This window comes from Oncorhynchus keta, chromosome 32 (genome assembly GCF_023373465.1).
Source record: "Oncorhynchus keta strain PuntledgeMale-10-30-2019 chromosome 32, Oket_V2, whole genome shotgun sequence".
In the NCBI taxonomy this organism is placed as follows: Eukaryota; Metazoa; Chordata; class Actinopteri; order Salmoniformes; family Salmonidae; genus Oncorhynchus; species Oncorhynchus keta.
This window is the reverse complement of record NC_068452.1, coordinates 6,538,093-6,554,587: the sequence shown is the minus strand read 5'-3', so window position 1 is coordinate 6,554,587 and position 16,495 is coordinate 6,538,093.

The following is a 16,495-nucleotide window of genomic DNA, read 5'->3' as shown; positions in this document are numbered from 1 at the left end:
TCAGCAGGCTCGTGGTTACGAGCGTAATAGCGCTTCCGTGTCGTGTCCGTCAACCTTCACCGGGACCATGGGTGCAGTTGACTCGTGGTGCGCCCAACAGGAGGTGACATAGTTCACGGCGTGACCCACCTCGCCTCCGGGTTATCTGATGTCATCGACTCCTCTCGAGCCGGGCAATTCCAGCCAATGTGCCAACGGACGCCACACTTAAAAAACCTCCTTTGGTCTCCATCTACCTGGGGTCGTCGGTGTCGGGTCGGTCCTACCCCTGCCGTCTCTCCACGGGTTTGTGGTCCTTTGGCCCTGCCGACGGTCGGTTCGGGGTACACTGCGGTGGGGCTGTCCTTCTGTCCCTTCGGACATGTCGCCGACTTGTCCCGGCTCCCATTAAGCAGGGCCTGCGTGTTATGATGCGTCTCCACTGCTTCCAGGAGTCCCTTCAAGGTCTGGGGTGCGCATAAACTCGCTACCCTCTTCATGTCATGGGGTAGCACCCATAAGAAGCGATCCAGGACCACTTTGTCGAGGATGGATAGGGTGGATATGTCGGTGAGGAGCCATGCCCTGGTGACGCGCAGTAGGTCGCTCATCTGTGCTCGACCTCCAGTCGTGGAACCGTTGAGCCCGATGGGCCAGGCTGTACCCGTAGCGGCTGATTATCTCCCATTTGAGTCCATCGTAGTTATCCGCCTGTTTGTCGTTCAGGTCCCAATACGCCTTTTGGGCATTCCCCGAGAGGAACGGTGCCAGCAGACTTGCCCACTACGGCCTTGGCCATCATTCCCGTAGTGCTGTCCGTTCAAATGTACAGAGGTATGTTTCGAGGTCATCATCTTCCGTTAGCTTGATCAAAAACTGGTTGGGATGTGATCCAGGAGACGCTCCTCCTTGCAGCTTCCTGACTTCCTCAACGAGGCGGACGTTTGTAGTCTCTGTTCCTCCAGCGTTCGTTCCTGAACGCCTGTTGTGCTTGTTGGGCCCGGACGAACTGAGCTATCAACTCGTCCATGCTGATACTGTGTAAATCCCTCTCCGGGATACCTTCTTCTGGGCTTCGGGTCTTCCTGTATCCTGGCTTAGCTCAGGTAACCGTATCCAACCACATGGAAGTCACCTCACTTCCCCTAGTCCTCTCTCTGTGTGCTGCCCTTCTGGAAGCTTTATGGGCCTCTCACAGCTGGTGAGCAATCCACCCTTGATTACTCACCAGCTCCCAATCAGCCCCAATTAGTCCTGTCCGGAGATCCAGTCGAGACCTGGCACGTCCAGCAAATGGAGCCACCGCCTCGTGATGGTGATGTATACTCCCTCTGTTACCAGGACTCGACGAGTCTCCCCCTGGTGGCTGACCTGCTGTACGCCACACCTCCCACCCGGCTCTCTCTCCCATCCCGTCCCTGTCAATACTGTTTCTGTGCAGTTTAACGCCCAGCCATTTTGCTGGGTTATATGTGCGTCCATCTTTGGTCCTTCTCATGAATCTCATATCTGCCCAGTGGAGTGAAGAATGCCAGGAGTTTCATCCTTCCAGAACTTGACACTTAACATAGAATTAATATTTTTCACTCCTTATTGCAGTCAATCATGCAACTGGATTGTGTTTTAAAGGCAATGTTCATGTGCGGGCATATTCTACCTGTCAATCAAACATTTTTACCCCCATAATTAAAATGTCTCACAAGTTAAAGGCAATGTCCATGGGCAGCATCCTCTACCTGTCAATCAATTATTGTTCACCGCCACAATCAGTGAATAGTTTTTCTTATAAGAATGTGATATTCCTATGAGAATGTGATATTCCTATGAGAATGTGATATTCCTATGAGAATGTGATATTCCTATGAGAATGTACATTTTTTTTGTTCTGCTTTCTAGTTGTATAATTGCTCTATGGCTGTTTACAATCAGGTAATTTGGCTAGGGTCTAGGGAACTGGTAACGCCACACTACATCTCGTGGTGTTGCAGCATATGTTGCCTGCCAGCATATGTCGTCTGCCGAGGGAGACCAGCCAATTAAACAAAAGTCTGTGGCAGGAGGCGAATGTCTGTAACACCGTATCCCAGGTGCATTTGCAGCGCAGGATCACTGAATTATTCCAGACCACCCCATTGGCTGCCTCCCTTTAAAAGTGCTGCCAGAAGAGGAGTAAGGTGAGCTTACAGGATGTGTATAGTGTGGATGTAGTAAAAAGACCCTGCATCCCAAAACAGCCAGTGGAACCAGCCAGTGCTGCATCCTTCCTGAGACCTAGAAGTACTGTCACCCAGGACAGAGAAACGCTTTTCAGGGCCAGTGTTATAAACAATGCTTCTGGAGTATGTTGCATTGCAGTGCGGAGGGTTGTGAGTTCACACCCACGTCAGGGCGGAATTTTCACTCCTTCACACTTCACCAGAGAGAGAAAGTCCAACAGTGAAGAGTTTAATTTGACCTTGTAATAAACAGAACATTACTCAGCTGTGGTCGGTTGAGACTTTATACGCAGGCCAGCAGGAAGGGAAAAATCTATGTCTTATTTATGCAAGTGTCCTTCGTCCTCCAGATTGTCTGACACAAAAGCCTTTTCAGTGGTGTATCCCTGAGATGTTCTTTTCGTTTCTCTACAGCTCCATTCAGTACATTTGTGCTCTTACTGTGTGATCAACACAAGATAATAACAGAAGCATTTGCGGTGGCATGTCTCAAGTGCAATCTTTCAGGAAGTCAGGTTGTCTTTCTCTGGCTATATTGTTTGGTGAGTGTGATTGAACCATTTGAGCATCCTGTAGTTACTGTGTATGCTACCGTACAAAGACACACAATGAAAGGCAAACAAAAGAAGCCAACATCAACACCCACCTGAGACAAAAAAATACATGCATTACCTCATGTTGAGAATTGTATGAGATAAATAATATTACATCTGCATGAATAAGCCTGACACAGATTATGCTGCCGAAGTCCAGACAGTGCTGACAGAGAGAGAAGCCCAGCGTAGTTAACTGTACTGGCCCACTTGGCAGTGTCTCAGCATGGGCTCTCTCTCTCTCTCTCTCTGTCTTTCTCTCACTCTCTCATCTCTCTCACTCTCTCATCTGTCTCTCTCTCTCTCTCCACCATCTCCCTCTCTGTCTGTCTTTCTTTCTCTGTCTCTCTTTTCCTCCACCATCTCTGTCTGTCGCTCTCTCTCTCTCTCTCTCTCTCTTTCATCTCTCTCTCTCTCTCTCTTTCATCTCTCTCTCTCTCTTTCATCTCTCTCTCTCTCTTCATCTCTTTATCTCTCTCTCATCTCTCTCGCTCTCTCTCACTCTCTCTCTTTCTCTCTCTTTCCACCATCTCCCTCTCTGTCTTTCTTTCTCCACCATCTGTCTGTCGCTCTCTGTCTGTCGCTCTCTCTCAACTCTCTCTCGCTCTCTCTCTCGCTCTCTCTCTCATTCTCTCTGTCTGTGGATCTAATTCTCTCTGTCTCTCTCTCCCCACCATCTCTCTCGCTGTCTCTCTCCCTCCCTCCCTCTCACTCCACCACCTCTCTCTATCTCTCTCCACCCTCTTTCTCTCTCCACACTCTCTTTCTCTCTCTATATATATGCTCTCTCTCTCTCATCCCAGCTGTGTTCTACAGTGTTATTTACCCTGGTCTTCTGGAACAACAGCGTATCCCACCCCCCAAGCCTGTTCCAATTAGCGCTACTTCTGGGGATCATTGGCACACTCTCTAAACATCTGCTCTGTCATGCGCGCGCACGCCTGTGTGAGAGACACTGACAGGGTTTGAACCCATGTCTCATGAAAAGTGCATTGGCCCACTAAGCCAAACACCTATGCCTAATTGAAAGGGTAAAGTGTGTAGACACCTGCGTTTCAGTCTTTGTGTCACAAGCATCATTTGATAAATGTTGCTCAGCTCAACATAACTGCAAATCAGGACCTCATTTATTTCATTTGGAACTATGTCTCTTCCATTCCTTTCCAAGCTGACTTACATGATATAAGGCCAGGTTGTTTTTCCCGAGCTACTCCCTTGTGTGGAGACTGTACCACCAGACAAAGAGAGGAAGGAAAGAGAGTGGAATAAACTAGAGGAGTGAAGCAGTAATCACTGGCTTGGTTGCTGTGTTTCAGGGCTGCTGCCTGTGTTAGTGGCTCAAGGTGCCTAGCTAAGTGAAATAGACTGCTTTCTTTGAAGGGCTTTCTGTCCTCAAGTAGAGGTGTAACTACACACACATAGACACACACACACACACACACACACACACACACACACACTTACAGTAATGAAAGAGAACGACTCTCTGGGCTGACCTGTGACCCGCTAGCACCCCCCCTGGTGAGAGGGGAATAAGGCAACCTCAGAGTTCCACACAAGGATACTTTATTGACACACACAGAAATGAAATGGACATGAAATGGTAGTGGTTCTATAATGGACAGAAAACAGGGGTAAGGAATACACTTTACACAACAACTAATAGCACAAGTAGAGTCACAAAGCTATTAACAAAGGGAGGACTGCATAAATGGACACGCTACCTGCACATATTACAGAACACAGTGAACACACAGAGGCAACATACAATAGGCGATGGCGGAAGCTAACTATGAAGAACAACATACAAATATCACACAACTCAATTTGGGCACGCCCACCATCCCACCAGTCCAGATCTATGAGTCTAGATGTTGCTGTGCGGGACAGAGGGGCCTTGCTGCTCTCTCTGTCACTGCTTGGAGGAGACTGAACATGTGACCTGAAGAGTAGAACGGTGTCCAGACCCCCGAGCAACTGCCCTAGCAACTACCCCAGCAACCAATCAGGGCCCAGGTCACACAGGTCAGAGAGCGTTTGAGAGGCCGGTTTATGTTACCTGTAGACTTGAAAGGATGTGGGGTGCTGATAAAAGTCACAAGCAGAGAATTCGTCACACACACACACACACACACACACACACACACACACACACACACACACAGCATTCCAGAGATACTGTACTGCATGAAACCTGTAGAATCCGAAATGACACCCTATTTTTGACCAGAGCCCTCTGGGCGTTGTATGGCTGTATTTTTTTCTGCAAAAATAACTAGTATGAGTTAGCCACGAATATTGCAGTGTATTAATGGTACATTATGTCAATCTGTACAGTATTGTCAGCCCACTCCCACTGCCCCGCTCCTGCGCTCAACTTTTCCGGTTTACTAACCACCGGACCTGGCAACCCATCATTACGCACACCTGCGCCCCACCATCATTACTACCTTGATTACTTACTATTTATCTTGGGCTCTATTTCGGTCAGTCATCAGGTAGTATTGTTTATATTTCCTTGTTAGACACTTCTCTTGTTTTGTATTCCTTCCATGCGTCTCCTTTACAAGTATCAGTATGTTTGATATGTGAAGTAACCCGGACTACTATACATTGAAAGTTACATGTGAAGCCTCGTACTTGGGATTCTTTTCAAATGGTCCCATCCTTGGTGAAGTGAGCTTCATTCGTTCATGCATGTGTGTATTCAGCTGGAGTAAGAACCTCCGCTGTTCAAAAGCAGACCCACTGGGCAAAAAAACGGATCGAAGGAACGTTGTTTCCACGTCATTTCAACAAAACGACTTGCGGTGAAGTTGAATCAGCGTGGAAAACGGATAGGATTTGCAAAAAGTCATCAATGTAACGGGACTTCTCTTTTTTTTCACCCATTTTTCTTTTTCCACCTAAATCCTGTGACATGGTGAAATATTTGGTTAATTTTACGTTGGTTGACAACTCAACCAAAGTTAGAACAAGACGTTGAAATGACATCTGTGTCTACCCAGTGGGGAGTGCATGGGACTCTTGTTGCTTTACCAATCCTTCATTATCAGCCTTGTCATCTTGGTATCATAGAACCAAAATGACTTTCTAACCCTTCTGTCAAATGACTTGTCTAATTCTCTGTTTGCTTCATCTGCTATTGAAACCCGCCGAGCGTTGGACTTTAGAAACACGACCATGACTGATATCCCTCTATCTGCCTGTACAGCTTTCCCACCCCATTTGTAATCCCATCCAATTCCAGGCTTGTGGGAGCAGGACCCATACGGAATCCCAGGGATTTTCCACCTCATCTGTTCCTGGGAAGCAGATGGTGATGGAAAACTGAAAGGCGTCGTTTGTCTTCATCAGCCTCCCACTCCGTGAGGGTCGAATGGTCCTTCTGTAGCTCAGTTGGTAGAGCATGGCGCTTGTAACGCCAGGGTAGTGGGTTCAATCCCCGGGACCACCCATACGTAGAATGTATGCACACATGACTGTAAGTCGCTTTGGATAAAAGCGTCTGCTAAATGGCATATATTATTATTATTATTATTAGGGAGGAAAGGAGGATGCAAGATATCTATAGATGGCAGTGACTGAGATTGTCGTGTGAGCTGGGAGCTTGAGACATGAGACATGTCAGCTCCCGAGATTACTGATATAGATTTTCCCATACAGCCTGGGATATGGAGGGATGGAAGAACAGAGAAAGGAGAGGGGTGGGGGGCGGGGGTGCTCCCAGCTAGAACATTTGGTTCTTTGGAAGTTGTGGGAAAGTATGTTTTTGGTTTTCCATTGGTTCTGGTTACGAAGCCCTACGTTTCCTGACTGGTAAAACCGAGGGGCAAAAAAAATAACTTTCTGAGAACGGAAGTGAATTACAGTTCCCTGTTCTGGGAACCTTAACGTTTAGGTTGCAGGGAGGTTCTGAGAACGTTTTACTGTGGTTCACTGAACGTTTCTTTGAATGGAAGTTATAGGTTATTTGAAGGTAATAAAAAGGATGTTCTGAAAACATGTTTCAATACGTTTTTTTGATAACAACACTAACTGTTTTGAACTCCAAGCACAGATGGAAATGGATTTGCTTAGGCATTAATCATGTGAATACATTTATTTCTGTATTGTGGCACAGCATCGGCAAATTTCTAAGCTCTGCTTTCTGTTTTCTAGCCTTGGAATTAGTCCACTGCGCCTCTAGGATGGAACTATGCCATGTTTTCTTTTTACTCATACAAAGCTGTTCATTTCAGTCTATTCAAACAGACCCCATTTCAAAGATGACAAGCATTCATTATGACCAACTCACCTGCACACACTAAATTAAGAGAGTTTTGTTGATGCTGACAACGGGAATGTACATGTTTTTCAATAACATTCTTAGAATGTTACTTCAGTTCTCTTGTGGTTTTTATGGAAAGTTTTCTTAGCGTTCACCAAACTATGTGAGAACATGACTTTAAATCGAACCATATGGAAAACTGTAGGAAACGTGATGCTGAAGCACTAAAATTCCCACAGAAAACTGTTGTTTCATAATGTTCTCTGAACTATTTGATAACATTACCAATGACAAACCAGTTGGGGAACGAACCTAGAACATTACCAAAATTGAAATGAAATGTAAACATGTTTGAACTTTTAAGAAACGTTCTGTTAAAGTAATGTAGAATAATGTTTTTTTTGTCAAGTTCCTTAAATATGCTGAGAATATTCCAAAGCCTAGCAACTATCCATATGACAACCACGCTCTCACCAAGCTCTAAGTAATATATGGTTCTCAGAACGTTATATGCTAGCTGGGTTCTCTCTCATGTGGCTCTCTGTCTCTACCCACTCCTCTCATATTTATTTATCTCTTCCTCTCTCTCCCCCCTCCCCGGCCCCCAGACCCTCCTCTTTGCTGCACCACAATTATTTATCAGCGTATAACTTTACAACCACACTTTCTCTCTCTGCTGAAACACACACAAACACGTACAGGTAGCCTCGAGGTTAGAGCATTGGGCCAGTAACTGATAAACCTATGGTTCGAATCATGGAGCTGACAACATGAAAAATGTGTCGCTGTACCCTTGAGCAAAGCACTTCACCCCAATTGCTCCAGGGGTGCAGGACAATGGTGACTCTGGCTGTGACCCCACTCCCTGCAGGTGTCCCAGGGGGAGTTGGGATATTCAAGAAACACATTTTCATTACGCACTTGTACAAGTGTGTAACGGGACAAATATAAGCACCCCCCCTAATTAGTATTACACACCTGCCCTTTAACATTGCATGAAAATCAAATCAAATGTGCCGAATACAACAGGTGTTACCTTTGAAATGCTTACTTGCAAGCCCTTAACCAACAATGCAATTTTCAGAAAAACAAGAATTTAAGAAAACGTTTACTAAATAAATTAAAGTTTAAAAAATGTAATAAATAAAAACACAATACAATAACAAGGCTATATACAAGGGGTACCGGTACCGAGTCAATGTGTCTACCACTGTAGTGTCCTCTGCAAACTTGATGATTGAGTTGTATGCATGCATGGCCACGCAGTCATGGGTGAACAGGGAGTACAGGAGAGGGCTCAGAACGCACCCTTGTGGGGCCCCAGTGTTGAGAATCAGCGGGGTGGAGATGTTGTTACCTACCCTCACCACCTGGGGGGCGGCCCGTCAGGAAGTCCAGTACCCAGTTGCACAGGGCGGGGTCGAGACCCAGGGTCTCGAGCTTAATGACGAGTTTAGAGGGTACTATGGTGTTAAATGCTGAGCTGTAGTCGATGAACAGCATTCTTACATAGTTATTCCTCTTGTCCAGATGGGTTAGGGCAGTGTGCAGTGTGATTGCGGTTGCGTCGTCTGTGGAACTATTGGGGCGGTAAGCAAATTGGAGTGGGTCTGGCGTGTCAGGTAGGGTGGAGGTGATATGGTCCTTGAAGCACTAGTCTCTCAAAGCACTTCATGATGAAGGAAGTGAGTGCTACGGGATGGTAGTTGTTTATCTCAGTTACCTTAGTTTTCTTGGGAACAGGAACAATGGTGGCCCTCTTGAAGCATGTGGGGACAGCCGACTGGGATAGGGATTGATTGAATATGTCCGTAAACACACCAGTCAGCTGGTCTGCACATGCTCTGAGGACACAGCTAGGGATGCCGTCTGGGCCGGCAGCATTGCGAGGGTTAACACGTTTAAATGTTTTACTCACGTTGGCTGCGGTGAAGGAGAGTCTGCAGGTTTTCGTAGCGGGCCGTGTCGGTGGCACTGTATTGTCCTCAAAGCGAGCAAAGAAGCTGTTTAGTTTGTCTGGGAGCAGGACATCAGGGTCCGCGACGGGGCTGGTTTTCTTTTTGTAGTCCGTGATTAACTGTAGACCCTGTCACATACCTCTTGTCACCAAAAGCACTCACAAACTTCTACAGATGCACAATCGAGAGCATCCTGTCGGGCTGTATCACCGCCTGGTACGGCAACTGCTCCTCCCACAACCGTAAGGCTCTCCAGAGGGTAGTGAGGTCTGCACAACGCATCACCGGGGGCAAACTACCTGCCCTCCAGGACACCTACACCACCCGATGCCACAGGAAGGCCATAAAGATCATCAAGGACAACAACCACCCGAGCCACTGCCTGTTCACCCCGCTATCATCCAGAAGGCGAGGTCAGTACAGGTGCATCAAAGCTGGCACTGAGAGACTGAAAAACAGCTTCTATCTCAAGGCCATCAGACTGTTAAACAGCCACCACTAACATTGAGTGGCTGCTGCCAACACACTGACTCAACTCCAGCCACTTTAATAATGGGAATTGATGGTAAATGATGTAAAATATATCACTAGCCACTTTAAGCAATGCTACCTAATATAATGTTTACAAACGTATACATATGAGATGAATAATGTAGGGTATATACTGTACTCTATATCATCTACTGCATCCTTATGTAATACATGTATCACTAGCCACTTTAACTATGCCACTTTGTTTACATACTCATCTCATATGTATATACTGCACTCAATACCATCTACTGTATCTTGCCTATGCCGCTCTGTACCATCACTCATTCATATATCTTTATGTACATATTCTTTATCCCCTTACACCTGTGTCTATAAGGTAGTAGTTTTGGAATTGTTAGCTAGATTACTTGTTGGATATTACTGCATTGTCGGAACTAGAAGCACAAGCATTTCGCTACACTCACACTAACATCTGCTAACCATGTGTGTATGTGACAAATAAAATTGGATTTGACTTGATTTGTGTCTGAGCCGTTGAATCTACTTTGTCTCTATACTGACGCTTAGCTTGTTTGATTACCTTGCGGAGGGAATAGCTACACTGTTTGTATTCGGTCATGTTTCTGGTCGCCTTGCCCTGATTAAAAGCAGTGGTTTGCACTTTTCATTTTGCGCGAATGCTGCCATCAATCCACGGTTTCTGCTTGGGGAAGGTTTTAATAGTCGCCGTGGGTACAACATCACCGATGCACTTGCTAATAAACTCGCTCACCGAATCAGTGTATACATCAATGTTGTTGTTCGACGCTATCCGGAACAAATCCCAGTCCACGTGATCGAAGCAATCTGGAAAGCGTGGAATCAGATTAGTCAGACCAGCGTTGAACAGACCTGAGCACAGGCGTTTCCTTTTTTAGTGTCTGTCTATAGGCTGGGAGCAACAAATTGGAGTCATGGCCAGATTTGCTGAAAGGAGGGCGAGGAAGGGCTTTGTATGCGTCACGGAAGTTAGAGTAAGAATGATCCAGGGTTTTACCAGCCTGGCTCGCGCATTCGATATTCTGATAAAATTTAGGGAGCCAGATTCAGATTAGCCTTGGTAAAATCTCCAGCTACAATAAATGCCGCCTCGGGATATGTGGTTTCCAGTTTACATAGAGTCCAATGAAGTTCTTTCAGGGCAGTCAAGGTGGGGGGGGAGGGGGGGGGGGTAATTATCTTACGATAATGATCTTGGTAGATAATGCGGTTGGCATTTGATTGTAAGGAATTCCAGGTCAGGTGAACAAAAGGACTTCCTGTATGATGTATGATGTTATGATCACACCACGTCTCGTTAATCATAAGGCACACGCCCCCGCACTTCTTCTTACCAGAGAGATGTTTGTTTCTGTTGGCGCGATGCGTGAAGAAACCTGGTGGCTGTACTGACTCTGATGACGTATCCTGAGTGAGCCATGTTTCTGTGAAACAGGGAATGTTACAATCTCTGATGTCTCTCTGGAAGGCAACCCTTGCTCGGATTTCGTCTACTTTGTTGTCAAGAGACTGGACATTGGCGAGTAGTATACTCGGGAGAGGTGGGTGTGACGAGTGGCTCATTCTAGTTAGTCTAGTTAGTCCTTTCTAGCTATAGAAACTAGCCAAATGTTCCATGAGGTTTACAGCTACACAACAAACCATCCCTGTCCACGCAGGGAAAGATCCTACCCACCCTGGGGCTTTTATCAGTCTGCTCCAGAAGGTTGCTGTTCTGTTCTAATGTTCTAATCAGCAGGGCAGGAGTAATGGCAGACAGGAGGGGGTGCCCCGTGCCCGGAATAAAGCAGGGATCAAAGGAGGCACACTCCTCATCACTCACTCACTGGTGATTGGCCTCCACAGAGGGAGGGAGAGCGCTCTCAGCTACAGGCAGACAGACAGACACCCGGTCAGCCCCAAAACTTTAAGCAGAGAGTGAACAGTTCCACCACAACCACCCCTTCTCACACATAGCCCTGCTGATGATTAGAGTTGAATTGGAAAGGAGAGGAGAGGAGAGGCATGTAAATGCACCATGGTAATCAATGGAGCTGTGCTCTGGCTTTGCTTTAGTTTAGTCGGCAACTCTTGACTTTAGGGAACATCATTGTTTTGATCATTTTTAGTTTCACTCCAAAGTATACCTTTATTAAATGGATTCTGTGATGATTAAGTGTTATTGATATGATTGTTAAACACAGGGAATCTAAGGTAAATGTTGGTGGTGATGACGATAATGATGATGATGAAGCAGGGCTAGTGCTGCTGATCTCAGAACTGGCAATCTTCTTGGGACGATAGTAGTTCCATGTGATCTGGAGGGACAACCATTTCAATGGTCCATCCGTCAATCATCAAAACAACAGTCTTTAGAAGGACTTTTTCATTTACAAGTTCTCTACATAAAATGGTGTAGGGCTCCATCTAGTGGCTATTTTGTTTTAGAATTTACAGGAGACAGAAGTTCAATGAACAGTGATCTATTTTTGGCACGAGTTTCACTCACAATTGCTTACTTGATATGGATGTGCAATGTGATTGCTACATGATGCACTCAACAATAAGAAGTTCCCATACAGGAAAATATGGTTACTAATTGTTTATTTCATTTCATAGACCACATGACAAATGGATAAAATATACATAATGCAATAGGCTACCCTTGTGAACCTGCTACGCTTCTACGCATGATCTCTCTGAGTGCAGGAATAAAGACGGTGTTATATAACCGGGTATTCTAAATGCCTAACCAATGAAAATAGCTTTCTCTACATTTTTCTTGTGGTCAGAATGTGTAGCAAACATAGAAATTTGAATTACATTTTGGATTCCTGGGAACACTCCGACCTGTCAGCCCAAGAAGTAGCCTAGGCCATAACGTTCTAGAGATGACCCATGGTCACTGTTATATAACTGACCATGAATTGAGGTTCTCCTCTCATTAAAGAATAAGAGACTGATGTAACTGAGTGAAGATGAACTAGCTACTACTACTACTACTACTGTAGCTTGTGAAATGTAATGATATAGAAGTATGGCTATAGGGTTGTCAAGACTTGATGAATGAAACCACAAACGCAGCATATTGCTTCATCCATATGTCTTATTGGTTTAATACAGAAGAAAGGCATCATCCCAGAGCCAATAAGAAGAAAGGGTGTGGGGATGGGGTTGAGGGGTAAAAAATAAACAACAAAAAAAGCTTCTTAGCAAAGTGCAATTTCTCAAGCAAGAATTTTTCCTGGGAGTGGTCTGAGTAGGGAAGGGGAGAAAATCTGTTATTGGCAGAGAGGTTTGGAACTCTTTCTTATTGGTCTATGACCTAATCTACCACTTGGTGATGTAACCAGGCAGGCCAAAACAGTCTGAAATTTCAGCCAGCCTTTTCAAACAGCTCTTACACTAAAAGGGCATTATCATAATTTTCACAATTTCACAGTATTTTTCTAACCACATATGTGGAAATATGTACTGTCGTGTCTTTACTATGATTAAATGAGATGACATACTATTTTCAAATTGATTACCTAACGTTTAATTGTTTGATTCAATTAATCAGGCAATAACTAACTCATTGGGAATCCGGGGCACCACGGAAGCATTCGTTTATATAGAGTGGCTATCTTCCGAATCCACTCTGAAGATCTTTTATATCAATAGCAGTCAATCATTGATTATTCTTTATTATCCTTCTATCAGTCTCATCTGAATGTCGTAAAAATGATTCTTTAGTGAGCTAATCACCTTGTTCACCTTTGACTCAGAAACCTCCCTTATGATGAAGACAGGTTGAGCATCATTTACTAGCACTGAGCCCAAGAAACCAGTGGAGGGGTTCTGTCAGTATCCTGACAGAGTCAATAAAGTAGGAAATGAACGCTATTGCTATTTCGACTGCATCCTGTGTTAGATTGTTATTCACCATGATTTCTAGTCTTTTTGCAGTGTTACTATGGTCTTCCCCTGTTAACGTTTTTAGATTCTCCCAGATCAGTTTAGAATTTCCCTTTGCTTCACCAATTATGTAAATAAAAACATTTGCCTTGGCTTGTATGTTTTCTTTCATCACCTTATTTCTCAACATGGTAAACCTACGTCTGTCATGCTCTAATTTGGATCTTGGATTTTTAGAGCAGAATCTCGTTCTTTCATCAATTTCCAGATTTCAAAAGAGTGCTCTTTTGGCCAGGTTTGGATTTGATTTTCTTTAGGAAACCATTTATTGTAGTCTGCATTGTGGATAGAAAAACCTGACTATCAGCTTCCACGTCTGTATAGGACAAGAGATCATTCCAGTTCATTCCCTTAATTGCGTTTTCAAAATAGCTAAATTCACTCTTAGGTGTTCTTAGTTGATCCGGCTTTCTAACAGTAGAGAGGTTAAGCCTGTGGGGGGTGAGCCACGATCGACACCCAGAAAGGGCCACTTCGTTGCAATACAAAACACAGGGAATTTTGGTTTTTGATTCCATCGGGCCTTTAATCTTCTCTTCAATCTTCTTCTGAAGGCAGCAACACCCCACCTATTGCGCTGAGCATCTGAAAGAGAGCATAACGCATTATAATCACAAATTGGCTTGTGGCACAATGAACATAAACAGGCTAACTCTTTACCTAACAAATGACTTTGGTTTATCTCAATCAAATCTTCAAAGCAGTGATTTCTCTGCAGACTGCCGCTGGGCTGCCAGAGTCTGCCCATCTCCTTCTCCGCTTTCACCAGCTTTGTGGATAGCTCAGTGCCGGCCCCAGGCTCTTTTCGGAAATGCTGCTCTTCCTCCATTATTGCCATCTTGCCCTCCAGCTCAGCCTTGAGCTGCTCAAAGGAGATCCTCTTCGCCTGCCACTGCTCCACTTTGTTCACATTAGCCTGGATCTCCCTCCTCAGCTGGGTGCAGATCGTCGAGCCTGTTTCACTTTCAGCCAAGTTATTCTCCAGCTAACTCTTCTTCTCCTCAATTTTCCCTGGCTCACTCCTTAGCTCGTCGCAGGCGTTCTGCTCCTCTTTCAAAGCTCTGGCCAGCTGAGAGGCCCTGCTCTCCTCGCCCTGCAGCCTGGCCTCCATATCTGCCATCTCCTTCTCCAGCTGGGAGGCCCTGGTCTCAGACTCCTCGCTGATCTTAAGTCTGTCGTTCAGAGCCTTCTCTAGCTGGGAGGCCCTGCTCTCCTCGCCCTGCAGCCTGGCCTCCATATCTGCCATCTCCTTCTCCAGCTGGGAGGCCCTGGTCTCAGACTCCTCGCTGATCTTAAGTCTGTCTTTCAGAGCTTTCTCCAGCTGGGAGGTCCTGCTCTGGTCTCGCTTCAGTTGATGACATGTCTCTCCAGGGTCTCTCTCCATCCACAAGGCCCTGACTTCCACCTCATCCAACTTCCTCTGCCGCTCCTCAATGGGTCTCTGCTGCGTGGCCCCACTGAGCTAGCTCCTCTTCAGGATGGCCTTGACGCTCTGCAGCTCCCAAAAAACGTATTTGAACATTTCATGGTTGGTGTTCTGCTATAGATACGTTTCAACACAGATCCCAAAAATGATTGTACGCGATTGAGGAAAACAGTAAGTAATGAAAGATATGATGCAACACAGAGGATAAACATGTATTATAGCATACATACCTGTCTTATACAATCTATTGTATACCACCTTATAGAATTACATTTGAGTCATTTAGCAGCGCTCTTATCCAGAGCAAATTACATTTAGTGCATTCATCTTAAGATAGCTAGGTGGGACAACCACATATCACAAGCATAGTAAGTACACCTTTCCTCAATAAAGTAGGTATCAGCAAAGTCAGAGTTAGAAAGGGGGGGGGGGGGGGTTAATTGTAAGTGTTGGTTCAGGAAAGTTGTTATTATTTATCCAGTACAGTATATTCCTTTGACTCTTTATAACGTATTACTAAATGAACAAATCACAAAAGTTTTCATAATATTGACACCAGTGGAGGCTGCTGAGGGGAGAACGGCTCATAATAATTGCTGGAATGGAGTCAATGGAATGGTATCATATATATTGAAGCAATAATGCACGAGGCGGTGTGGTATACACCACGGCTAAGGGCTGTTCTTAAGCACGACGCAACGTGGAGTTGGCCATCCACCACAAACCTCCGAGGTGCCTTATTGCCATTATCAACTGGTTACCAATATAGTTAGAGCAGTAAAAATACATGTTTTGTCATACCCGTGGTATACGGTCTGACAAGCATTTCGCTACACTTGCATTGACATCTGCTAACCATGTGTATGTGACAAGTACAATTTGATTTGATATACAACAGCTGTCAGCCAATTAGCATTCAGTGCTCGAACCACCCAGTTATAAATATATATATATATATACTGTATATAAAATATATTGTAGAAACCTTTGAGACCAACCTTGAGCAGGACATACCCTCTTGGTAGGTGTTTGAATTTCAATCGGTTAGCATATCAGACATACATTTGTTGGTTAGGTCATACAGGGACATACCATCCATGAAGTGCATACTACACTGAATGTACAATACTGTACATTAGGAACACCTTCCTAATATTAAGTTGCACCCCCGTTTGCCCTCAAAACAGTCTCAATTTGTCGAGGGATGGGCTCTAAAAGGTGTCAAAAACGTTCCACAGGGATGCTGGTCTATGTTGACTCCAATATTTCCCACGGTTGTGTCTAGTTGGCTGGATGTCCTTTGGGTGGTGGAACATTCTTGATACACACGGGAAACTGTTGAGGGTATTAAAAACAGCATCGCAGTTCTTGACACACTCAAACCAGTGCGCCTGGCACCTACTACCATACCCGTTTCAAAGGCACTTACATCTTTTGTCTTGCCCATTCATCCTCTGAATGGCACACACGCAATCTATGTCTCAATTGTCACAAGGTTTCAAAATCCTACTTTAACCTGTCTCCTCCCCTTTGTCCACACTGATTGAAGAGGATTTGACAAGTGACATCACATCCAGTAAGGG